We start from the raw sequence: 26,502 nt of genomic DNA, 5'->3' as shown, positions 1-26,502 counted from the left end.
ATTTGATTCAATTCGATTCTTTTCGATCAATTCAATTTGATTGTTTTCGATTTGATTCGATTCGATTCTTTTCTATTCTATTCAATTCGATTATTTTCCATTCGATGATGCAATTGGATTCTTTTCGATTCGAGTCGATACGATTCGATTCTTTTTGATTAGATACAATTCGATTCTTTTCGATTCGATTCGACTCGATTTCATTTTTTGATTCGATTCGACTAGAATTTAATCGACTGATTCAATTTGATTCTTTTCTTTTCGGTTCGATTCTTTTCTATTCGATTTTTTTCTATTCAATTCGATTCTTTCAATTCAATTCGATTCGATTCGATTCGATTCTTTTCGTTTCAAATCGATTCGTTTCAATTCGAGTCTTTTCAATTCGATTCTTTGCGATTCGATTCGATGTGATATTTTTAATTCGATTCGAATCTTTACGATTCGATTCGATTCTTTTCAATTCGATTCTTTTCGATTCGATTCTTTTTGATTCGATTCATTTCGATTCGATTCGATTCTTTTCAATTCGATTTGATTCTTTTCCATTTGATCTGATTTGTTTCATTTCGATTCTTTTCGAATCAATTCGATTCTTTTCGATTCCATTAAATTTGATTCGATTCTTTTCAATTCGATTAGATTCTTTTCGATTTGATTCCATTCAGTTCGATTCTTTTCGATTCGATTGGATTCTTTTCGATTTGATTCAATTCTTTCGATTCGATTTGAGTTGATTCTTTTCGATTCGATTCAATACGATTCTTTTCATTTCGATTCTAATCGATTCTCTTCGATTCAATTCGTTTCGATTCTATTCGATTTTTTTCGATTCTATTCTATTCGATTCATTTTGAATCATTTCGATTTGATTCTGTTCGAGTGGTTTCTATTAGATTCTTTTCGATTTGATTCAATTCGATTCGAGTCTTTTTGATTCGAGTCTTTTCGACTCGATGCAATTCAATACGATTCTTTTAGATTCGATTCGATTCGATTGTTTTCGTTTCGATTCGACTTTTTTTGATTCGATTCTTTTCGATTCGATTGTTTTCAATTCGATTGATTCGATTCTTTTCAATTCTATGCTATTCAAAGCGATTCTTTTGTATTTGATTCGATTCGATTGTTTTCTTTTTGATTCGGTTCGATTCGTTTCTTTTCGATTCGATTCAATTCTTTTCGATTCGATTCTTTTCGATTCGAGTTGATTCTTTTCGATTCTATTCTATTCTATTCTTTTCTATTCCATTCGAATCGATTCGTTTTGATTGAATTCGATTCTTTTCGATTCGATTCAATTAGATTCTTTTCGATTGGATTCAATTTGTTTCGAGTCGAATCAATTTGATTCTTTTCGATTGGATTCCATTCGATTCTTTTCGATTTGATTCAATTCGATTCTTTTCGATTCTATTCATTTCGATGATTTTCGTTGAGATTAGAGTCTTTTCGATTTGATTTTTTTCGGTTCGAGTCGATTCATTTCGCTTATTTTGGTTAGGATCAATTCAATTCGATTCTTTTTGATTTGATTTGATTCTATTCGATGTCTTTCGATTCTATTCTATTGTATTCTTTTCGATTCCATTCCGTTCAATTCGATTCTTTTCGATTCCATTCGATTGTTTTAGATTTGATTCCATTCTTTCGATTCTATTTGATATGATTCTTTTCGATTCGATTTGATACGATACTTTTTATTTTGATTCGAATCGATTCTCTTCGGTTCGATTCGTTTTGATTCTTTTCGATTCAATTCTATTCGAATTGTTTCGATTTGATTCGATTCGGTTCTTTTAGATTCTACTTGATTTGTTTCTTTTCGATTCGTTTTGATTCGATTCTTTTTGATTCATGTCGATTCGATTCGATTCTTTTGTTTCGATTCGATTCTTTTCAATTCGAATCTTTTCGTTACATGGAATTCGATTCTTTTCGATTTGATTCTTTATCATTTTTTTCAACTGGATTCAATTCGATTCTTTTTTTTATGATAGTCACGGAGAGAGTGAGAGAGGCAGAGACACAGGCAGAGGGAGAAGCTGGCTCCATGCACCGGGAGCCCGATGTGGGATTCGATCCCGGGTCTCCAGGATCGCGCCCTGGGCCAAAGGCAGGCGCTAAACCGCTGCGCCACCCAGGGATCCCTCAATTCGATTTTTTTTATTCGAATCTATTCGATTCTTTTTGATTCGATTTGATTCTATTCGAGTTTTTTCGATTTGATTCGATTAGTTCCTTTTTGATTCAATTCAATTCATTTCTTTTGATTCAATTCAATTAGATTCTTTTGGATTCGATTCGATTCTTTTGGATTCGAATCGAGTAGATTCTTTTCATTTCGATCGGATTCATTTCAGTTCGATTCTTTTCGATTCGAATGTTTTCAAATCAATTCGATACTTTTTGATTCGATTCGATTCTTTTCGTGTCGATTTGATCCTTTTCGTTTGGATTCTTTTCTATCTGAATCGATTCGATTCTTTTCATTTCGATTCGATTTGATTCAATTCGTTTCTTTTCGATCAATTCAATTTGATTGTTTTCGATTTGATTCGATTCGATTCTTTTCTATTCTATTCAATTCGATTATTTTCCATTCGATGATGCAATTGGATTCTTTTCGATTCGAGTCAATACGATTCGATTCTTTTTGATTAGATACAATTCGATTCTTTTGGATTCGATTCGATTCTTTTGGATTCGATTCTTTTGGATTCGAATCGAGTAGATTCTTTTCATTTCGATCGGATTCATTTCAATTCGATTCTTTTCGATTCGAATGTTTTCGAATCAATTCGATACTTTTTGATTCGATTCGATTCTTTTCGTGTCGATTTGATTCTTTTCGATTCGATTCTTTTCTATTTGAATCGATTCGATTCTTTTCATTTCGATTCGATTTGATTCAATTCGATTCTTTTCGATCAATTCAATTTGTTTTCGATTTGATTCGATTCGATTCTTTTCTATTCTATTCAATTCGATTAGTTTCCATTCGATGATGCAATTGTATTCTTTTCGATTCGAGTTGATACGATTCGATTCTTTTTGATTAGATACAATTCGATTCATTTCGATTCGATTCGATTCTTTTCGATTCGATTCGACTCGATTTCATTTTTTGATTCGATTCGACTAGAATTTAATCGACTGATTCAATTTGATTCTTTTCTTTTCGGTTCGATTCTTTTCTATTCGATTTTTTTCTATTCAATTCGATTCTTTCAATTCAATTCGATTCGATTCATTTCGATTCGATTCTTTTCGTTTCAAATCGATTCGTTTCAATTCGAGTCTTTTCAATTCGATTCTTTTCGATTCGATTCGATTTGATATTTTTAATTCGATTCGAGTCTTTTTGATTCGATTCCATTCTTTTCAATTCGATTCGATGCTTTTCCATTTGATCTGATTTGTTTCATTTCGATTCTTTTCGAATCAATTCGATTCTTTTCGATTCCATTAAATTTGATTCGATTCTTTTCAATTCGATTAGATTCTTTTCGATTTGATTCCATTCAGTTCGATTCTTTTCGATTCGATTGGATTCTTTTCGATTTGATTCAATTCTTTCGATTCGATTCGATTTGATTCTTTTCGATTCGATTCAATACGATTCTTTTCATTTCGATTCTAATCAATTCTCTTCGATTCAATTCTTTTCGATTCTATTCGATTTTTTTCGATTCTATTCTATTCATTTTGAATCATTTCGATTTGATTCTGTTCGAGTGGTTTCTATTAGATTCTTTTCGATTTGATTCAATTCGATTCGAGTCTTTTTGATTCGAGTCTTTTCGACTCGATTCAATTCAATACGATTCTTTTAGATTCGATTCGATTCGATTGTTTTCGTTTCGATTTGACTTTTTTTGATTTGATTCTTTTCGATTCGATTGTTTTCAATTCGATTGATTTGATTCTTTTCAATTCTATGCTATTCAAAGCGATTCTTTTGTACTTGATTCGATTCGATGGTTTTCTTTTTGATTCGGTTCGATTCGTTTCTTTTCGATTCGATTCAAGTCTTTTCGATTCGATTCTTTTCGATTCGATTCTATTCTATTCTTTTCTATTCCATTCGAATCGATTCGTTTTGATTGAATTCGATTCTTTTCGATTCGATTCAATTAGATTCTTTTCGATTGGTTTCAATTTGTTTCGAGTCGAATCAATTTGATTCTTTTCGATTGGATTCCATTCGATTCTTTTCGATTTGATTCAATTCGATTCTTTTCGATTCTATTCATTTCGATGATTTTCGTTGAGATTAGAGTCTTTTCGATTTGATTTTTTTCGGTTCGAGTCGATTCATTTCGCTTATTTTGGTTAGGATCAATTCAATTCGATTCTTTTTTATTTGATTTGATTCTATTCGATGTCTTTCGATTCTATTCTATTGTATTCTTTTCGATTCCATTCCGTTCAATTCGATTCTTTTCGATTCCATTCGATTGTTTTAGATTTGATTCCATTCTTTCGATTCTATTTGATATGATTCTTTTCGATTCGATTTGATACGATACTTTTTATTTTGATTCGAATCGATTCTCTTCGGTTCGATTCGTTTTGATTCTTTTCGATTCAATTCTATTCGAATTGTTTCGATTTGATTCGATTCGGTTCTTTTAGATTCTACTTGATTTGTTTCTTTTCGATTCGTTTTGATTCGATTCTTTTTGATTCATGTCGATTCGATTCGATTCTTTTGTTTCGATTCGATTCTTTTCAATTCGAATCTTTTCGTTACATGGAATTCGATTCTTTTCGATTTGATTCTTTATGATTTTTTCAACTCGATTCAATTCGATTCTTTTTTTTATGATAGTCACAGAGAGAGTGAGAGAGGCAGAGACACAGGCAGAGGGAGAAGCAGGCTCCATGCAGCGGGAGCCCGATGTGGGATTCGATCCCGGGTCTCCAGGATCGCGCCCTGGGCCAAAGGCAGGCGCTAAACCGCTGCGCCACCCAGGGATCCCTCAGTTCGATTCTTCTTTATTCGAATCTATTCGATTCTTTTTGATTCGATTTGATTCTATTCGATTTTTTTCGATTTGATTCGATTAGTTCCTTCTTGATTCAATTCAATTCATTTCTTTTGATTCAATTCAATTCGATTCTTTTGGATTCGATTCAATTCTTTTGGATTCGATTCTTTTGGATTCGAGTCGAGTAGATTCTTTTCATTTCGATCGGATTCATTTCAATTCGATTCTTTTCGATTCGAATGTTTTCGAATCAATTCGATACTTTTTGATTCGATTCGATTCTTTTCGTGTCGATTTGATTCTTTTCGATTCTTTTCTATTTGTATTGATTCGATTCTTTGCATTTCGATTCGATTTGATTCAATTCGATTCTTTTCGATCAATTCAATTTGATTGTTTTCGATTTGATTCGATTCGATTCTTTTCTATTCTATTCAATTCGATTATTTTCCATTCGATGATGCAATTGGATTCTTTTCGATTCGAGTCGATACGATTCGATTCTTTTTGATTAGATACAATTCGATTCTTTTCGATTCGATTCGACTCGATTTCATTTTTTGATTCGATTCGACTAGAATTTAATCGACTGATTCAATTTGATTCTTTTCTTTTCGGTTCGATTCTTTTCTATTCGATTTTTTTCTATTCAATTCGATTCTTTCAATTCAATTCGATTCGATTCGATTCGATTCTTTTCGTTTCAAATCGATTCGTTTCAATTCGAGTCTTTTCAATTCGATTCTTTGCGATTCGATTCGATGTGATATTTTTAATTCGATTCGAATCTTTACGATTCGATTCGATTCTTTTCAATTCGATTCTTTTCGATTCGATTCTTTTTGATTCGATTCATTTCGATTCGATTCGATTCTTTTCAATTCGATTTGATTCTTTTCCATTTGATCTGATTTGTTTCATTTCGATTCTTTTCGAATCAATTCGATTCTTTTCGATTCCATTAAATTTGATTCGATTCTTTTCAATTCGATTAGATTCTTTTCGATTTGATTCCATTCAGTTCGATTCTTTTCGATTCGATTGGATTCTTTTCGATTTGATTCAATTCTTTCGATTCGATTTGAGTTGATTCTTTTCGATTCGATTCAATACGATTCTTTTCATTTCGATTCTAATCGATTCTCTTCGATTCAATTCGTTTCGATTCTATTCGATTTTTTTCGATTCTATTCTATTCGATTCATTTTGAATCATTTCGATTTGATTCTGTTCGAGTGGTTTCTATTAGATTCTTTTCGATTTGATTCAATTCGATTCGAGTCTTTTTGATTCGAGTCTTTTCGACTCGATGCAATTCAATACGATTCTTTTAGATTCGATTCGATTCGATTGTTTTCGTTTCGATTCGACTTTTTTTGATTCGATTCTTTTCGATTCGATTGTTTTCAATTCGATTGATTCGATTCTTTTCAATTCTATGCTATTCAAAGCGATTCTTTTGTATTTGATTCGATTCGATTGTTTTCTTTTTGATTCGGTTCGATTCGTTTCTTTTCGATTCGATTCAATTCTTTTCGATTCGATTCTTTTCGATTCGAGTTGATTCTTTTCGATTCTATTCTATTCTATTCTTTTCTATTCCATTCGAATCGATTCGTTTTGATTGAATTCGATTCTTTTCGATTCGATTCAATTAGATTCTTTTCGATTGGATTCAATTTGTTTCGAGTCGAATCAATTTGATTCTTTTCGATTGGATTCCATTCGATTCTTTTCGATTTGATTCAATTCGATTCTTTTCGATTCTATTCATTTCGATGATTTTCGTTGAGATTAGAGTCTTTTCGATTTGATTTTTTTCGGTTCGAGTCGATTCATTTCGCTTATTTTGGTTAGGATCAATTCAATTCGATTCTTTTTGATTTGATTTGATTCTATTCGATGTCTTTCGATTCTATTCTATTGTATTCTTTTCGATTCCATTCCGTTCAATTCGATTCTTTTCGATTCCATTCGATTGTTTTAGATTTGATTCCATTCTTTCGATTCTATTTGATATGATTCTTTTCGATTCGATTTGATACGATACTTTTTATTTTGATTCGAATCGATTCTCTTCGGTTCGATTCGTTTTGATTCTTTTCGATTCAATTCTATTCGAATTGTTTCGATTTGATTCGATTCGGTTCTTTTAGATTCTACTTGATTTGTTTCTTTTCGATTCGTTTTGATTCGATTCTTTTTGATTCATGTCGATTCGATTCGATTCTTTTGTTTCGATTCGATTCTTTTCAATTCGAATCTTTTCGTTACATGGAATTCGATTCTTTTCGATTTGATTCTTTATCATTTTTTTCAACTGGATTCAATTCGATTCTTTTTTTTATGATAGTCACGGAGAGAGTGAGAGAGGCAGAGACACAGGCAGAGGGAGAAGCTGGCTCCATGCACCGGGAGCCCGATGTGGGATTCGATCCCGGGTCTCCAGGATCGCGCCCTGGGCCAAAGGCAGGCGCTAAACCGCTGCGCCACCCAGGGATCCCTCAATTCGATTTTTTTTATTCGAATCTATTCGATTCTTTTTGATTCGATTTGATTCTATTCGAGTTTTTTCGATTTGATTCGATTAGTTCCTTTTTGATTCAATTCAATTCATTTCTTTTGATTCAATTCAATTAGATTCTTTTGGATTCGATTCGATTCTTTTGGATTCGAATCGAGTAGATTCTTTTCATTTCGATCGGATTCATTTCAGTTCGATTCTTTTCGATTCGAATGTTTTCAAATCAATTCGATACTTTTTGATTCGATTCGATTCTTTTCGTGTCGATTTGATCCTTTTCGTTTGGATTCTTTTCTATCTGAATCGATTCGATTCTTTTCATTTCGATTCGATTTGATTCAATTCGTTTCTTTTCGATCAATTCAATTTGATTGTTTTCGATTTGATTCGATTCGATTCTTTTCTATTCTATTCAATTCGATTATTTTCCATTCGATGATGCAATTGGATTCTTTTCGATTCGAGTCAATACGATTCGATTCTTTTTGATTAGATACAATTCGATTCTTTTGGATTCGATTCGATTCTTTTGGATTCGATTCTTTTGGATTCGAATCGAGTAGATTCTTTTCATTTCGATCGGATTCATTTCAATTCGATTCTTTTCGATTCGAATGTTTTCGAATCAATTCGATACTTTTTGATTCGATTCGATTCTTTTCGTGTCGATTTGATTCTTTTCGATTCGATTCTTTTCTATTTGAATCGATTCGATTCTTTTCATTTCGATTCGATTTGATTCAATTCGATTCTTTTCGATCAATTCAATTTGTTTTCGATTTGATTCGATTCGATTCTTTTCTATTCTATTCAATTCGATTAGTTTCCATTCGATGATGCAATTGTATTCTTTTCGATTCGAGTTGATACGATTCGATTCTTTTTGATTAGATACAATTCGATTCATTTCGATTCGATTCGATTCTTTTCGATTCGATTCGACTCGATTTCATTTTTTGATTCGATTCGACTAGAATTTAATCGACTGATTCAATTTGATTCTTTTCTTTTCGGTTCGATTCTTTTCTATTCGATTTTTTTCTATTCAATTCGATTCTTTCAATTCAATTCGATTCGATTCATTTCGATTCGATTCTTTTCGTTTCAAATCGATTCGTTTCAATTCGAGTCTTTTCAATTCGATTCTTTTCGATTCGATTCGATTTGATATTTTTAATTCGATTCGAGTCTTTTTGATTCGATTCCATTCTTTTCAATTCGATTCGATGCTTTTCCATTTGATCTGATTTGTTTCATTTCGATTCTTTTCGAATCAATTCGATTCTTTTCGATTCCATTAAATTTGATTCGATTCTTTTCAATTCGATTAGATTCTTTTCGATTTGATTCCATTCAGTTCGATTCTTTTCGATTCGATTGGATTCTTTTCGATTTGATTCAATTCTTTCGATTCGATTCGATTTGATTCTTTTCGATTCGATTCAATACGATTCTTTTCATTTCGATTCTAATCAATTCTCTTCGATTCAATTCTTTTCGATTCTATTCGATTTTTTTCGATTCTATTCTATTCATTTTGAATCATTTCGATTTGATTCTGTTCGAGTGGTTTCTATTAGATTCTTTTCGATTTGATTCAATTCGATTCGAGTCTTTTTGATTCGAGTCTTTTCGACTCGATTCAATTCAATACGATTCTTTTAGATTCGATTCGATTCGATTGTTTTCGTTTCGATTTGACTTTTTTTGATTTGATTCTTTTCGATTCGATTGTTTTCAATTCGATTGATTTGATTCTTTTCAATTCTATGCTATTCAAAGCGATTCTTTTGTACTTGATTCGATTCGATGGTTTTCTTTTTGATTCGGTTCGATTCGTTTCTTTTCGATTCGATTCAAGTCTTTTCGATTCGATTCTTTTCGATTCGATTCTATTCTATTCTTTTCTATTCCATTCGAATCGATTCGTTTTGATTGAATTCGATTCTTTTCGATTCGATTCAATTAGATTCTTTTCGATTGGTTTCAATTTGTTTCGAGTCGAATCAATTTGATTCTTTTCGATTGGATTCCATTCGATTCTTTTCGATTTGATTCAATTCGATTCTTTTCGATTCTATTCATTTCGATGATTTTCGTTGAGATTAGAGTCTTTTCGATTTGATTTTTTTCGGTTCGAGTCGATTCATTTCGCTTATTTTGGTTAGGATCAATTCAATTCGATTCTTTTTTATTTGATTTGATTCTATTCGATGTCTTTCGATTCTATTCTATTGTATTCTTTTCGATTCCATTCCGTTCAATTCGATTCTTTTCGATTCCATTCGATTGTTTTAGATTTGATTCCATTCTTTCGATTCTATTTGATATGATTCTTTTCGATTCAATTTGATACGATACTTTTTATTTTGATTCGAATCGATTCTCTTCGGTTCGATTCGTTTTGATTCTTTTCGATTCAATTCTATTCGAATTGTTTCGATTTGATTCGATTCGGTTCTTTTAGATTCTACTTGATTTGTTTCTTTTCGATTCGTTTTGATTCGATTCTTTTTGATTCATGTCGATTCGATTCGATTCTTTTGTTTCGATTCGATTCTTTTCAATTCGAATCTTTTCGTTACATGGAATTCGATTCTTTTCGATTTGATTCTTTATGATTTTTTCAACTCGATTCAATTCGATTCTTTTTTTTATGATAGTCACAGAGAGAGTGAGAGAGGCAGAGACACAGGCAGAGGGAGAAGCAGGCTCCATGCCGCGGGAGACCGATGTGGGATTCGATCCCGGGTCTCCAGGATCGCGCCCTGGGCCAAAGGCAGGCGCTAAACCGCTGCGCCACCCAGGGATCCCTCAGTTCGATTCTTCTTTATTCGAATCTATTCGATTCTTTTTGATTCGATTTGATTCTATTCGATTTTTTTCGATTTGATTCGATTAGTTCCTTCTTGATTCAATTCAATTCATTTCTTTTGATTCAATTCAATTCGATTCTTTTGGATTCGATTCAATTCTTTTGGATTCGATTCTTTTGGATTCGAGTCGAGTAGATTCTTTTCATTTCGATCGGATTCATTTCAATTCGATTCTTTTCGATTCGAATGTTTTCGAATCAATTCGATACTTTTTGATTCGATTCGATTCTTTTCGTGTCGATTTGATTCTTTTCGATTCTTTTCTATTTGTATTGATTCGATTCTTTGCATTTCGATTCGATTTGATTCAATTCGATTCTTTTCGATCAATTCAATTTGATTGTTTTCGATTTGATTCGATTCGATTCTTTTCTATTCTATTCAATTCGATTATTTTCCATTCGATGATGCAATTGGATTCTTTTCGATTCGAGTCGATACGATTCGATTCTTTTTGATTAGATACAATTCGATTCTTTTCGATTCGATTCGACTCGATTTCATTTTTTGATTCGATTCGACTAGAATTTAATCGACTGATTCAATTTGATTCTTTTCTTTTCGGTTCGATTCTTTTCTATTCGATTTTTTTCTATTCAATTCGATTCTTTCAATTCAATTCGATTCGATTCGATTCGATTCTTTTCGTTTCAAATCGATTCGTTTCAATTCGAGTCTTTTCAATTCGATTCTTTGCGATTCGATTCGATGTGATATTTTTAATTCGATTCGAATCTTTACGATTCGATTCGATTCTTTTCAATTCGATTCTTTTCGATTCGATTCTTTTTGATTCGATTCATTTCGATTCGATTCGATTCTTTTCAATTCGATTTGATTCTTTTCCATTTGATCTGATTTGTTTCATTTCGATTCTTTTCGAATCAATTCGATTCTTTTCGATTCCATTAAATTTGATTCGATTCTTTTCAATTCGATTAGATTCTTTTCGATTTGATTCCATTCAGTTCGATTCTTTTCGATTCGATTGGATTCTTTTCGATTTGATTCAATTCTTTCGATTCGATTTGAGTTGATTCTTTTCGATTCGATTCAATACGATTCTTTTCATTTCGATTCTAATCGATTCTCTTCGATTCAATTCGTTTCGATTCTATTCGATTTTTTTCGATTCTATTCTATTCGATTCATTTTGAATCATTTCGATTTGATTCTGTTCGAGTGGTTTCTATTAGATTCTTTTCGATTTGATTCAATTCGATTCGAGTCTTTTTGATTCGAGTCTTTTCGACTCGATGCAATTCAATACGATTCTTTTAGATTCGATTCGATTCGATTGTTTTCGTTTCGATTCGACTTTTTTTGATTCGATTCTTTTCGATTCGATTGTTTTCAATTCGATTGATTCGATTCTTTTCAATTCTATGCTATTCAAAGCGATTCTTTTGTATTTGATTCGATTCGATTGTTTTCTTTTTGATTCGGTTCGATTCGTTTCTTTTCGATTCGATTCAATTCTTTTCGATTCGATTCTTTTCGATTCGAGTTGATTCTTTTCGATTCTATTCTATTCTATTCTTTTCTATTCCATTCGAATCGATTCGTTTTGATTGAATTCGATTCTTTTCGATTCGATTCAATTAGATTCTTTTCGATTGGATTCAATTTGTTTCGAGTCGAATCAATTTGATTCTTTTCGATTGGATTCCATTCGATTCTTTTCGATTTGATTCAATTCGATTCTTTTCGATTCTATTCATTTCGATGATTTTCGTTGAGATTAGAGTCTTTTCGATTTGATTTTTTTCGGTTCGAGTCGATTCATTTCGCTTATTTTGGTTAGGATCAATTCAATTCGATTCTTTTTTATTTGATTTGATTCTATTCGATGTCTTTCGATTCTATTCTATTGTATTCTTTTCGATTCCATTCCGTTCAATTCGATTCTTTTCGATTCCATTCGATTGTTTTAGATTTGATTCCATTCTTTCGATTCTATTTGATATGATTCTTTTCGATTCGATTTGATACGATACTTTTTATTTTGATTCGAATCGATTCTCTTCGGTTCGATTCGTTTTGATTCTTTTCGATTCAATTCTATTCGAATTGTTTCGATTTGATTCGATTCGGTTCTTTTAGATTCTACTTGATTTGTTTCTTTTCGATTCGTTTTGATTCGATTCTTTTTGATTCATGTCGATTCGATTCGATTCTTTTGTTTCCATTCGATTCTTTTCAATTCGAATCTTTTCGTTACATGGAATTCGATTCTTTTCGATTTGATTCTTTATGATTTTTTCAACTCGATTCAATTCGATTCTTTTTTTTATGATAGTCACAGAGAGAGTGAGAGAGGCAGAGACACAGGCAGAGGGAGAAGCAGGCTCCATGCAGCGGGAGCCCGATGTGGGATTCGATCCCGGGTCTCCAGGATCGCGCCCTGGGCCAAAGGCAGGCGCTAAACCGCTGCGCCACCCAGGGATCCCTCAGTTCGATTCTTCTTTATTCGAATCTATTCGATTCTTTTTGATTCGATTTGATTCTATTCGATTTTTTTCGATTTGATTCGATTAGTTCCTTCTTGATTCAATTCAATTCATTTCTTTTGATTCAATTCAATTCGATTCTTTTGGATTCGATTCAATTCTTTTGGATTCGATTCTTTTGGATTCGAGTCGAGTAGATTCTTTTCATTTCGATCGGATTCATTTCAATTCGATTCTTTTCGATTCGAATGTTTTCGAATCAATTCGATACTTTTTGATTCGATTCGATTCTTTTCGTGTCGATTTGATTCTTTTCGATTCTTTTCTATTTGTATTGATTCGATTCTTTGCATTTCGATTCGATTTGATTCAATTCGATTCTTTTCGATCAATTCAATTTGATTGTTTTCGATTTGATTCGATTCGATTCTTTTCTATTCTATTCAATTCGATTATTTTCCATTCGATGATGCAATTGGATTCTTTTCGATTCGAGTCGATACGATTCGATTCTTTTTGATTAGATACAATTCGATTCTTTTCGATTCGATTCGACTCGATTTCATTTTTTGATTCGATTCGACTAGAATTTAATCGACTGATTCAATTTGATTCTTTTCTTTTCGGTTCGATTCTTTTCTATTCGATTTTTTTCTATTCAATTCGATTCTTTCAATTCAATTCGATTCGATTCGATTCGATTCTTTTCGTTTCAAATCGATTCGTTTCAATTCGAGTCTTTTCAATTCGATTCTTTGCGATTCGATTCGATGTGATATTTTTAATTCGATTCGAATCTTTACGATTCGATTCGATTCTTTTCAATTCGATTCTTTTCGATTCGATTCTTTTTGATTCGATTCATTTCGATTCGATTCGATTCTTTTCAATTCGATTTGATTCTTTTCCATTTGATCTGATTTGTTTCATTTCGATTCTTTTCGAATCAATTCGATTCTTTTCGATTCCATTAAATTTGATTCGATTCTTTTCAATTCGATTAGATTCTTTTCGATTTGATTCCATTCAGTTCGATTCTTTTCGATTCGATTGGATTCTTTTCGATTTGATTCAATTCTTTCGATTCGATTTGAGTTGATTCTTTTCGATTCGATTCAATACGATTCTTTTCATTTCGATTCTAATCGATTCTCTTCGATTCAATTCGTTTCGATTCTATTCGATTTTTTTCGATTCTATTCTATTCGATTCATTTTGAATCATTTCGATTTGATTCTGTTCGAGTGGTTTCTATTAGATTCTTTTCGATTTGATTCAATTCGATTCGAGTCTTTTTGATTCGAGTCTTTTCGACTCGATGCAATTCAATACGATTCTTTTAGATTCGATTCGATTCGATTGTTTTCGTTTCGATTCGACTTTTTTTGATTCGATTCTTTTCGATTCGATTGTTTTCAATTCGATTGATTCGATTCTTTTCAATTCTATGCTATTCAAAGCGATTCTTTTGTATTTGATTCGATTCGATTGTTTTCTTTTTGATTCGGTTCGATTCGTTTCTTTTCGATTCGATTCAATTCTTTTCGATTCGATTCTTTTCGATTCGAGTTGATTCTTTTCGATTCTATTCTATTCTATTCTTTTCTATTCCATTCGAATCGATTCGTTTTGATTGAATTCGATTCTTTTCGATTCGATTCAATTAGATTCTTTTCGATTGGATTCAATTTGTTTCGAGTCGAATCAATTTGATTCTTTTCGATTGGATTCCATTCGATTCTTTTCGATTTGATTCAATTCGATTCTTTTCGATTCTATTCATTTCGATGATTTTCGTTGAGATTAGAGTCTTTTCGATTTGATTTTTTTCGGTTCGAGTCGATTCATTTCGCTTATTTTGGTTAGGATCAATTCAATTCGATTCTTTTTGATTTGATTTGATTCTATTCGATGTCTTTCGATTCTATTCTATTGTATTCTTTTCGATTCCATTCCGTTCAATTCGATTCTTTTCGATTCCATTCGATTGTTTTAGATTTGATTCCATTCTTTCGATTCTATTTGATATGATTCTTTTCGATTCGATTTGATACGATACTTTTTATTTTGATTCGAATCGATTCTCTTCGGTTCGATTCGTTTTGATTCTTTTCGATTCAATTCTATTCGAATTGTTTCGATTTGATTCGATTCGGTTCTTTTAGATTCTACTTGATTTGTTTCTTTTCGATTCGTTTTGATTCGATTCTTTTTGATTCATGTCGATTCGATTCGATTCTTTTGTTTCGATTCGATTCTTTTCAATTCGAATCTTTTCGTTACATGGAATTCGATTCTTTTCGATTTGATTCTTTATGATTTTTTCAACTCGATTCAATTCGATTCTTTTTTTTATGATAGTCACAGAGAGAGTGAGAGAGGCAGAGACACAGGCAGAGGGAGAAGCAGGCTCCATGCAGCGGGAGCCCGATGTGGGATTCGATCCCGGGTCTCCAGGATCGCGCCCTGGGCCAAAGGCAGGCGCTAAACCGCTGCGCCACCCAGGGATCCCTCAGTTCGATTCTTCTTTATTCGAATCTATTCGATTCTTTTTGATTCGATTTGATTCTATTCGATTTTTTTCGATTTGATTCGATTAGTTCCTTCTTGATTCAATTCAATTCATTTCTTTTGATTCAATTCAATTCGATTCTTTTGGATTCGATTCAATTCTTTTGGATTCGATTCTTTTGGATTCGAGTCGAGTAGATTCTTTTCATTTCGATCGGATTCATTTCAATTCGATTCTTTTCGATTCGAATGTTTTCGAATCAATTCGATACTTTTTGATTCGATTCGATTCTTTTCGTGTCGATTTGATTCTTTTCGATTCTTTTCTATTTGTATTGATTCGATTCTTTGCATTTCGATTCGATTTGATTCAATTCGATTCTTTTCGATCAATTCAATTTGATTGTTTTCGATTTGATTCGATTCGATTCTTTTCTATTCTATTCAATTCGATTATTTTCCATTCGATGATGCAATTGGATTCTTTTCGATTCGAGTCGATACGATTCGATTCTTTTTGATTAGATACAATTCGATTCTTTTCGATTCGATTCGACTCGATTTCATTTTTTGATTCGATTCGACTAGAATTTAATCGACTGATTCAATTTGATTCTTTTCTTTTCGGTTCGATTCTTTTCTATTCGATTTTTTTCTATTCAATTCGATTCTTTCAATTCAATTCGATTCGATTCGATTCGATTCTTTTCGTTTCAAATCGATTCGTTTCAATTCGAGTCTTTTCAATTCGATTCTTTGCGATTCGATTCGATGTGATATTTTTAATTCGATTCGAATCTTTACGATTCGATTCGATTCTTTTCAATTCGATTCTTTTCGATTCGATTCTTTTTGATTCGATTCATTTCGATTCGATTCGATTCTTTTCAATTCGATTTGATTCTTTTCCATTTGATCTGATTTGTTTCATTTCGATTCTTTTCGAATCAATTCGATTCTTTTCGATTCCATTAAATTTGATTCGATTCTTTTCAATTCGATTAGATTCTTTTCGATTTGATTCCATTCAGTTCGATTCTTTTCGATTCGATTGGATTCTTTTCGATTTGATTCAATTCTTTCGATTCGATTTGAGTTGATTCTTTTCGATTCGATTCAATACGATTCTTTTCATTTCGATTCTAATCGATTCTCTTCGATTCAATTCGTTTCGATTCTATTCGATTTTTTTCGATTCTATTCTATTCGATTCATTTTGAATCATTTCGATTTGATTCTGTTCGAGTGGTTTCTATTAGATTCTTTTCGATTTGATTCAATTCGATTCGAGTCTTTTTGATTCGAGTCTTTTCGACTCGATGCAATTCAATACGATTCTTTTAGATTCGATTCGATTCGATTGTTTTCGTTTCGATTCGACTTTTTTTGATTCGATTCTTTTCGATTCGATTGTTTTCAATTCGATTGATTCGATTCTTTTCAATTCTATGCTATTCAAAGCGATTCTTTTGTATTTGATTCGATTCGATTGTTTTCTTTTTGATTCGGTTCGATTCGTTTCTTTTCGATTCGATTCAATTCTTTTCGATTCGATTCTTTTCGATTCGAGTTGATTCTTTTCGATTCTATTCTATTCTATTCTTTTCTATTCCATTCGAATCGATTCGTTTTGATTGAATTCGATTCTTTTCGATTCGATTCAATTAGATTCTTTTCGATTGGATTCAATTTGTTTCGAGTCGAATCAATTTGATTCTTTTCGATTGGATTCCATTCGATTCTTTTCGATTTGATTCAATTCGATTCTTTTCGATTCTATTCATTTCGATGATTTTCGTTGAGATTAGAGTCTTTTCGATTTGATTTTTTTCGGTTCGAGTCGATTCATTTCGCTTATTTTGGTTAGGATCAATTCAATTCGATTCTTTTTGATTTGATTTGATTCTATTCGATGTCTTTCGATTCTATTCTATTGTATTCTTTTCGATTCCATTCCGTTCAATTCGATTCTTTTCGATTCCATTCGATTGTTTTAGATTTGATTCCATTCTTTCGATTCTATTTGATATGATTCTTTTCGATTCGATTTGATACGATACTTTTTATTTTGATTCGAATCGATTCTCTTCGGTTCGATTCGTTTTGATTCTTTTCGATTCAATTCTATTCGAATTGTTTCGATTTGATTCGATTCGGTTCTTTTAGATTCTACTTGATTTGTTTCTTTTCGATTCGTTTTGATTCGATTCTTTTTGATTCATGTCGATTCGATTCGATTCTTTTGTTTCGATTCGATTCTTTTCAATTCGAATCTTTTCGTTACATGGAATTCGATTCTTTTCGATTTGATTCTTTATCATTTTTTTCAACTGGATTCAATTCGATTCTTTTTTTTATGATAGTCACGGAGAGAGTGAGAGAGGCAGAGACACAGGCAGAGGGAGAAGCAGGCTCCATGCACCGGGAGCCCGATGTGGGATTCGATCCCGGGTCTCCAGGATCGCGCCCTGGGCCAAAGGCAGGCGCTAAACCGCTGCGCCACCCAGGGATCCCTCAATTCGATTTTTTTTATTCGAATCTATTCGATTCTTTTTGATTCGATTTGATTCTATTCGAGTTTTTTCGATTTGATTCGATTAGTTCCTTTTTGATTCAATTCAATTCATTTCTTTTGATTCAATTCAATTAGATTCTTTTGGATTCGATTCGATTCTTTTGGATTCGAATCGAGTAGATTCTTTTCATTTCGATCGGATTCATTTCAGTTCGATTCTTTTCGATTCGAATGTTTTCAAATCAATTCGATACTTTTTGATTCGATTCGATTCTTTTCGTGTCGATTTGATCCTTTTCGTTTGGATTCTTTTCTATCTGAATCGATTCGATTCTTTTCATTTCGATTCGATTTGATTCAATTCGTTTCTTTTCGATCAATTCAATTTGATTGTTTTCGATTTGATTCGATTCGATTCTTTTCTATTCTATTCAATTCGATTATTTTCCATTCGATGATGCAATTGGATTCTTTTCGATTCGAGTCGATACGATTCGATTCTTTTTGATTAGATACAATTCGATTCTTTTGGATTCGATTCGATTCTTTTGGATTCGATTCTTTTGGATTCGAATCGAGTAGATTCTTTTCATTTCGATCGGATTCATTTCAATTCGATTCTTTTCGATTCGAATGTTTTCGAATCAATTCGATACTTTTTGATTCGATTCGATTCTTTTCGTGTCGATTTGATTCTTTTCGATTCGATTCTTTTCTATTTGAATCGATTCGATTCTTTTCATTTCGATTCGATTTGATTCAATTCGATTCTTTTCGATCAATTCAATTTGTTTTCGATTTGATTCGATTCGATTCTTTTCTATTCTATTCAATTCGATTAGTTTCCATTCGATGATGCAATTGTATTCTTTTCGATTCGAGTTGATACGATTCGATTCTTTTTGATTAGATACAATTCGATTCATTTCGATTCGATTCGATTCTTTTCGATTCGATTCGACTCGATTTCATTTTTTGATTAGATTCGACTAGAATTTAATCGACTGATTCAATTTGATTCTTTTCTTTTCGGTTCGATTCTTTTCTATTCGATTTTTTTCTATTCAATTCGATTCTTTCAATTCAATTCGATTCGATTCATTTCGATTCGATTCTTTTCGTTTCAAATCGATTCGTTTCAATTCGAGTCTTTTCAATTCGATTCTTTTCGATTCGATTCGATTTGATATTTTTAATTCGATTCGAGTCTTTTTGATTCGATTCCATTCTTTTCAATTCGATTCGATGCTTTTCCATTTGATCTGATTTGTTTCATTTCGATTCTTTTCGAATCAGTTCGATTCTTTTCGATTCCATTAAATTTGATTCGATTCTTTTCAATTCGATTAGATTCTTTTCGATTTGATTCCATTCAGTTCGATTCTTTTCGATTCGATTGGATTCTTTTCGATTTGATTCAATTCTTTCGATTCGATTCGATTTGATTCTTTTCGATTCGATTCAATACGATTCTTTTCATTTCGATTCTAATCAATTCTCTTCGATTCAATTCTTTTCGATTCTATTCGATTTTTTTCGATTCTATTCTATTCATTTTGAATCATTTCGATTTGATTCTGTTCGAGTGGTTTCTATTAGATTCTTTTCGATTTGATTCAATTCGATTCGAGTCTTTTTGATTCGAGTCTTTTCGACTCGATTCAATTCAATACGATTCTTTTAGATTCGATTCGATTCGATTGTTTTCGTTTCGATTTGACTTTTTTTGATTTGATTCTTTTCGATTCGATTGTTTTCAATTCGATTGATTTGATTCTTTTCAATTCTATGCTATTCAAAGCGATTCTTTTGTACTTGATTCGATTCGATGGTTTTCTTTTTGATTCGGTTCGATTCGTTTCTTTTCGATTCGATTCAATTCTTTTCGATTCGATTCTTTTCGATTCGATTCTATTCTATTCTTTTCTATTCCATTCGAATCGATTCGTTTTGATTGAATTCGATTCTTTTCGATTCGATTCAATTAGATTCTTTTCGATTGGTTTCAATTTGTTTCGAGTCGAATCAATTTGATTCTTTTCGATTGGATTCCATTCGATTCTTTTCGATTTGATTCAATTCGATTCTTTTCGATTCTATTCATTTCGATGATTTTCGTTGAGATTAGAGTCTTTTCGATTTGATTTTTTTCGGTTCGAGTCGATTCATTTCGCTTATTTTGGTTAGGATCAATTCAATTCGATTCTTTTTTATTTGATTTGATTCTATTCGATGTCTTTCGATTCTATTCTATTGTATTCTTTTCGATTCCATTCCGTTCAATTCGATTCTTTTCGATTCCATTCGATTGTTTTAGATTTGATTCCATTCTTTCGATTCTATTTGATATGATTCTTTTCGATTCAATTTGATACGATACTTTTTATTTTGATTCGAATCGATTCTCTTCGGTTCGATTCGTTTTGATTCTTTTCGATTCAATTCTATTCGAATTGTTTCGATTTGATTCGATTCGGTTCTTTTAGATTCTACTTGATTTGTTTCTTTTCGATTCGTTTTGATTCGATTCTTTTTGATTCATGTCGATTCGATTCGATTCTTTTGTTTCGATTCGATTCTTTTCAATTCGAATCTTTTCGTTACATGGAATTCGATTCTTTTCGATTTGATTCTTTATGATTTTTTCAACTCGATTCAATTCGATTCTTTTTTTTATGATAGTCACAGAGAGAGTGAGAGAGGCAGAGACACAGGCAGAGGGAGAAGCAGGCTCCATGCCGCGGGAGACCGATGTGGGATTCGATCCCGGGTCTCCAGGATCGCGCCCTGGGCCAAAGGCAGGCGCTAAACCGCTGCGCCACCCAGGGATCCCTCAGTTCGATTCTTCTTTATTCGAATCTATTCGATTCTTTTTGATTCGATTTGATTCTATTCGATTTTTTTCGATTTGATTCGATTAGTTCCTTCTTGATTCAATTCAATTCATTTCTTTTGATTCAATTCAATTCGATTCTTTTGGATTCGATTCAATTCTTTTGGATTCGATTCTTTTGGATTCGAGTCGAGTAGATTCTTTTCATTTCGATCGGATTCATTTCAATTCGATTCTTTTCGATTCGAATGTTTTCGAATCAATTCGATACTTTTTGATTCGATTCGATTCTTTTCGTGTCGATTTGATTCTTTTCGATTCTTTTCTATTTGTATTGATTCGATTCTTTGCATTTCGATTCGATTTGATTCAATTCGATTCTTTTCAATCAATTCAATTTGATTGTTTTCGATTTGATTCGATTCGATTCTTTTCTATTCTATTCAATTCGATTAGTTTCCATTCGATGATGCAATTGGATTCTTTTCGATTCGAGTCGATACGATTCGATTCTTTTTGATTAGATACAATTCGATTCTTTTCGATTCGATTCGACTCGATTTCATTTTTTGATTCGATTCGACTAGAATTTAATCGACTGATTCAATTTGATTCTTTTCTTTTCGGTTCGATTCTTTTCTATTCGATTTTTTTCTATTCAATTGGATTCTTTCAATTCAATTCGATTCGATTCGATTCGATTCTTTTCGTTTCAAATCGATTCGTTTCAATTCGAGTCTTTTCAATTCGATTCTTTGCGATTCGATTCGATGTGATATTTTTAATTTGATTCGAATCTTTACGATTCGATTCGATTCTTTTCAATTCGATTCTTTTCGATTCGATTCTTTTTGATTCGATTCATTTCGATTCGATTCGATTCTTTTCAATTCGATTTGATTCTTTTCCATTTGATCTGATTTGTTTCATTTCGATTCTTTTCGAATCAATTCGATTCTTTTCGATTCCATTAAATTTGATTCGATTCTTTTCAATTCGATTAGATTCTTTTCGATTTGATTCCATTCAGTTCGATTCTTTTCGATTCGATTGGATTCTTTTCGATTTGATTCAATTCTTTCGATTCGATTTGAGTTGATTCTTTTCGATTCGATTCAATACGATTCTTTTCATTTCGATTCTAATCGATTCTCTTCGATTCAATTCGTTTCGATTCTATTCGATTTTTTTCGATTCTATTCTATTCGATTCATTTTGAATCATTTCGATTTGATTCTGTTCGAGTGGTTTCTATTAGATTCTTTTCGATTTGATTCAATTCGATTCGAGTCTTTTTGATTCGAGTCTTTTCGACTCGATGCAATTCAATACGATTCTTTTAGATTCGATTCGATTCGATTGTTTTCGTTTCGATTCGACTTTTTTTGATTCGATTCTTTTCGATTCGATTGTTTTCAATTCGATTGATTCGATTCTTTTCAATTCTATGCTATTCAAAGCGATTCTTTTGTATTTGATTCGATTCGATTGTTTTCTTTTTGATTCGGTTCGATTCGTTTCTTTTCGATTCGATTCAATTCTTTTCGATTCGATTCTTTTCGATTCGAGTTGATTCTTTTCGATTCTATTCTATTCTTTTCTATTCCATTCGAATCGATTCGTTTTGATTGAATTCGATTCTTTTCGATTCGATTCAATTAGATTCTTTTCGATTGGATTCAATTTGTTTCGAGTCGAATCAATTTGATTCTTTTCGATTGGATTCCATTCGATTCTTTTCGATTTGATTCAATTCGATTCTTTTCGATTCTATTCATTTCGATGATTTTCGTTGAGATTAGAGTCTTTTCGATTTGATTTTTTTCGGTTCGAGTCGATTCATTTCGCTTATTTTGGTTAGGATCAATTCAATTCGATTCTTTTTGATTTGATTTGATTCTATTCGATGTCTTTCGATTCTATTCTATTGTATTCTTTTCGATTCCATTCCGTTCAATTCGATTCTTTTCGATTCCATTCGATTGTTTTAGATTTGATTCCATTCTTTCGATTCTATTTGATATGATTCTTTTCGATTCGATTTGATACGATACTTTTTATTTTGATTCGAATCGATTCTCTTCGGTTCGATTCGTTTTGATTCTTTTCGATTCAATTCTATTCGAATTGTTTCGATTTGATTCGATTCGGTTCTTTTAGATTCTACTTGATTTGTTTCTTTTCGATTCGTTTTGATTCGATTCTTTTTGATTCATGTCGATTCGATTCGATTCTTTTGTTTCGATTCGATTCTTTTCAATTCGAATCTTTTCGTTACATGGAACTCGATTCTTTTCGATTTGATTCTTTATGATTTTTTCAACTCGATTCAATTCGATTCTTTTTTTTATGATAGTCACAGAGAGAGTGAGAGAGGCAGAGACACAGGCAGAGGGAGAAGCAGGCTCCATGCAGCGGGAGCCCGATGTGGGATTCGATCCCGGGTCTCCAGGATCGCGCCCTGGGCCAAAGGCAGGCGCTAAACCGCTGCGCCACCCAGGGATCCCTCAGTTCGATTCTTCTTTATTCGAATCTATTCGATTCTTTTTGATTCGATTTGATTCTATTCGATTTTTTTCGATTTGATTCGATTAGTTCCTTCTTGATTCAATTCAATTCATTTCTTTTGATTCAATTCAATTCGATTCTTTTGGATTCGATTCAATTCTTTTGGATTCGATTCTTTTGGATTCGAGTCGAGTAGATTCTTTTCATTTCGATCGGATTCATTTCAATTCGATTCTTTTCGATTCGAATGTTTTCGAATCAATTCGATACTTTTTGATTCGATTCGATTCTTTTCGTGTCGATTTGATTCTTTTCGATTCTTTTCTATTTGTATTGATTCGATTCTTTGCATTTCGATTCGATTTGATTCAATTCGATTCTTTTCGATCAATTCAGTTTGATTGTTTTCGATTTGATTCGATTCGATTCTTTTCTATTCTATTCAATTCGATTATTTTCCATTCGATGATGCAATTGGATTCTTTTCGATTCGAGTCGATACGATTCGATTCTTTTTGATTAGATACAATTCGATTCTTTTCGATTCGATTCGACTCGATTTCATTTTTTGATTCGATTCGACTAGAATTTAATCGACTGATTCAATTTGATTCTTTTCTTTTCGGTTCGATTCTTTTCTATTCGATTTTTTTCTATTCAATTCGATTCTTTCAATTCAATTCGATTCGATTCGATTCGATTCTTTTCGTTTCAAATCGATTCGTTTCAATTCGAGTCTTTTCAATTCGATTCTTTGCGATTCGATTCGATGTGATATTTTTAATTCGATTCGAATCTTTACGATTCGATTCGATTCTTTTCAATTCGATTCTTTTCGATTCGATTCTTTTTGATTCGATTCATTTCGATTCGATTCGATTCTTTTCAATTCGATTTGATTCTTTTCCATTTGATCTGATTTGTTTCATTTCGATTCTTTTCGAATCAATTCGATTCTTTTCGATTCCATTAAATTTGATTCGATTCTTTTCAATTCGATTAGATTCTTTTCGATTTGATTGGATTCTTTTCGATTTGATTCAATTCTTTCGATTCGATTTGAGTTGATTCTTTTCGATTCGATTCAATACGATTCTTTTCATTTCGATTCTAATCGATTCTCTTCGATTCAATTCGTTTCGATTCTATTCGATTTTTTTCGATTCTATTCTATTCGATTCATTTTGAATCATTTCGATTTGATTCTGTTCGAGTGGTTTCTATTAGATTCTTTTCGATTTGATTCAATTCGATTCGAGTCTTTTTGATTCGAGTCTTTTCGACTCGATGCAATTCAATACGATTCTTTTAGATTCGATTCGATTCGATTGTTTTCGTTTCGATTCGACTTTTTTTGATTCGATTCTTTTCGATTCGATTGTTTTCAATTCGATTGATTCGATTCTTTTCAATTCTATGCTATTCAAAGCGATTCTTTTGTATTTGATTCGATTCGATTGTTTTCTTTTTGATTCGGTTCGATTCGTTTCTTTTCGATTCGATTCAATTCTTTTCGATTCGATTCTTTTCGATTCGAGTTGATTCTTTTCGATTCTATTCTATTCTATTCTTTTCTATTCCATTCGAATCGATTCGTTTTGATTGAATTCGATTCTTTTCGATTCGATTCAATTAGATTCTTTTCGATTGGATTCAATTTGTTTCGAGTCGAATCAATTTGATTCTTTTCGATTGGATTCCATTCGATTCTTTTCGATTTGATTCAATTCGATTCTTTTCGATTCTATTCATTTCGATGATTTTCGTTGAGATTAGAGTCTTTTCGATTTGATTTTTTTCGGTTCGAGTCGATTCATTTCGCTTATTTTGGTTAGGATCAATTCAATTCGATTCTTTTTGATTTGATTTGATTCTATTCGATGTCTTTCGATTCTATTCTATTGTATTCTTTTCGATTCCATTCCGTTCAATTCGATTCTTTTCGATTCCATTCGATTGTTTTAGATTTGATTCCATTCTTTCGATTCTATTTGATATGATTCTTTTCGATTCGATTTGATACGATACTTTTTATTTTGATTCGAATCGATTCTCTTCGGTTCGATTCGTTTTGATTCTTTTCGATTCAATTCTATTCGAATTGTTTCGATTTGATTCGATTCGGTTCTTTTAGATTCTACTTGATTTGTTTCTTTTCGATTCGTTTTGATTCGATTCTTTTTGATTCATGTCGATTCGATTCGATTCTTTTGTTTCGATTCGATTCTTTTCAATTCGAATCTTTTCGTTACATGGAATTCGATTCTTTTCGATTTGATTCTTTATGATTTTTTCAACTCGATTCAATTCGATTCTTTTTTTTATGATAGTCACAGAGAGAGTGAGAGAGGCAGAGACACAGGCAGAGGGAGAAGCAGGCTCCATGCCGCGGGAGCCCGATGTGGGATTCGATCCCGGGTCTCCAGGATCGCGCCCTGGGCCAAAGGCAGGCGCTAAACCGCTGCGCCACCCAGGGATCCCTCAATTCGATTTTTTTTATTCGAATCTATTCGATTCTTTTTGATTCGATTTGATTCTATTCGACTTTTTTCGATGTGATTCGATTAGTTCCTTTTTGATTCAATTCAATTCATTTCTTTTGATTCAATTCAATTAGATTCTTTTGGATTCGATTCGATTCTTTTGGATTCGAATCGAGTAGATTCTTTTCATTTCGATCGGATTCATTTCAGTTCGATTCTTTTCGATTCGAATGTTTTCAAATCAATTCGATACTTTTTGATTCGATTCGATTCTTTTCGTGTCGATTTGATCCTTTTCGTTTGGATTCTTTTCTATCTGAATCGATTCGATTCTTTTCATTTCGATTCGATTTGATTCAATTCGTTTCTTTTCGATCAATTCAATTTGATTGTTTTCGATTTGATTCGATTCGATTCTTTTCTATTCTATTCAATTCGATTATTTTCCATTCGATGATGCAATTGGATTCTTTTCGATTCGAGTCGATACGATTCGATTCTTTTTGATTAGATACAATTCGATTCTTTTGGATTCGATTCGATTCTTTTGGATTCGATTCTTTTGGATTCGAATCGAGTAGATTCTTTTCATTTCGATCGGATTCATTTCAATTCGATTCTTTTCGATTCGAATGTTTTCGAATCAATTCGATACTTTTTGATTCGATTCGATTCTTTTCGTGTCGATTTGATTCTTTTCGATTCGATTCTTTTCTATTTGAATCGATTCGATTCTATTCATTTCGATTCGATTTGATTCAATTCGATTCTTTTCGATCAATTCAATTTGTTTTCGATTTGATTCGAT

This window comes from Canis aureus, chromosome 33 (genome assembly GCF_053574225.1).
Source record: "Canis aureus isolate CA01 chromosome 33, VMU_Caureus_v.1.0, whole genome shotgun sequence".
In the NCBI taxonomy this organism is placed as follows: Eukaryota; Metazoa; Chordata; class Mammalia; order Carnivora; family Canidae; genus Canis; species Canis aureus.
Note: the sequence above shows the minus strand (reverse complement) of the source record.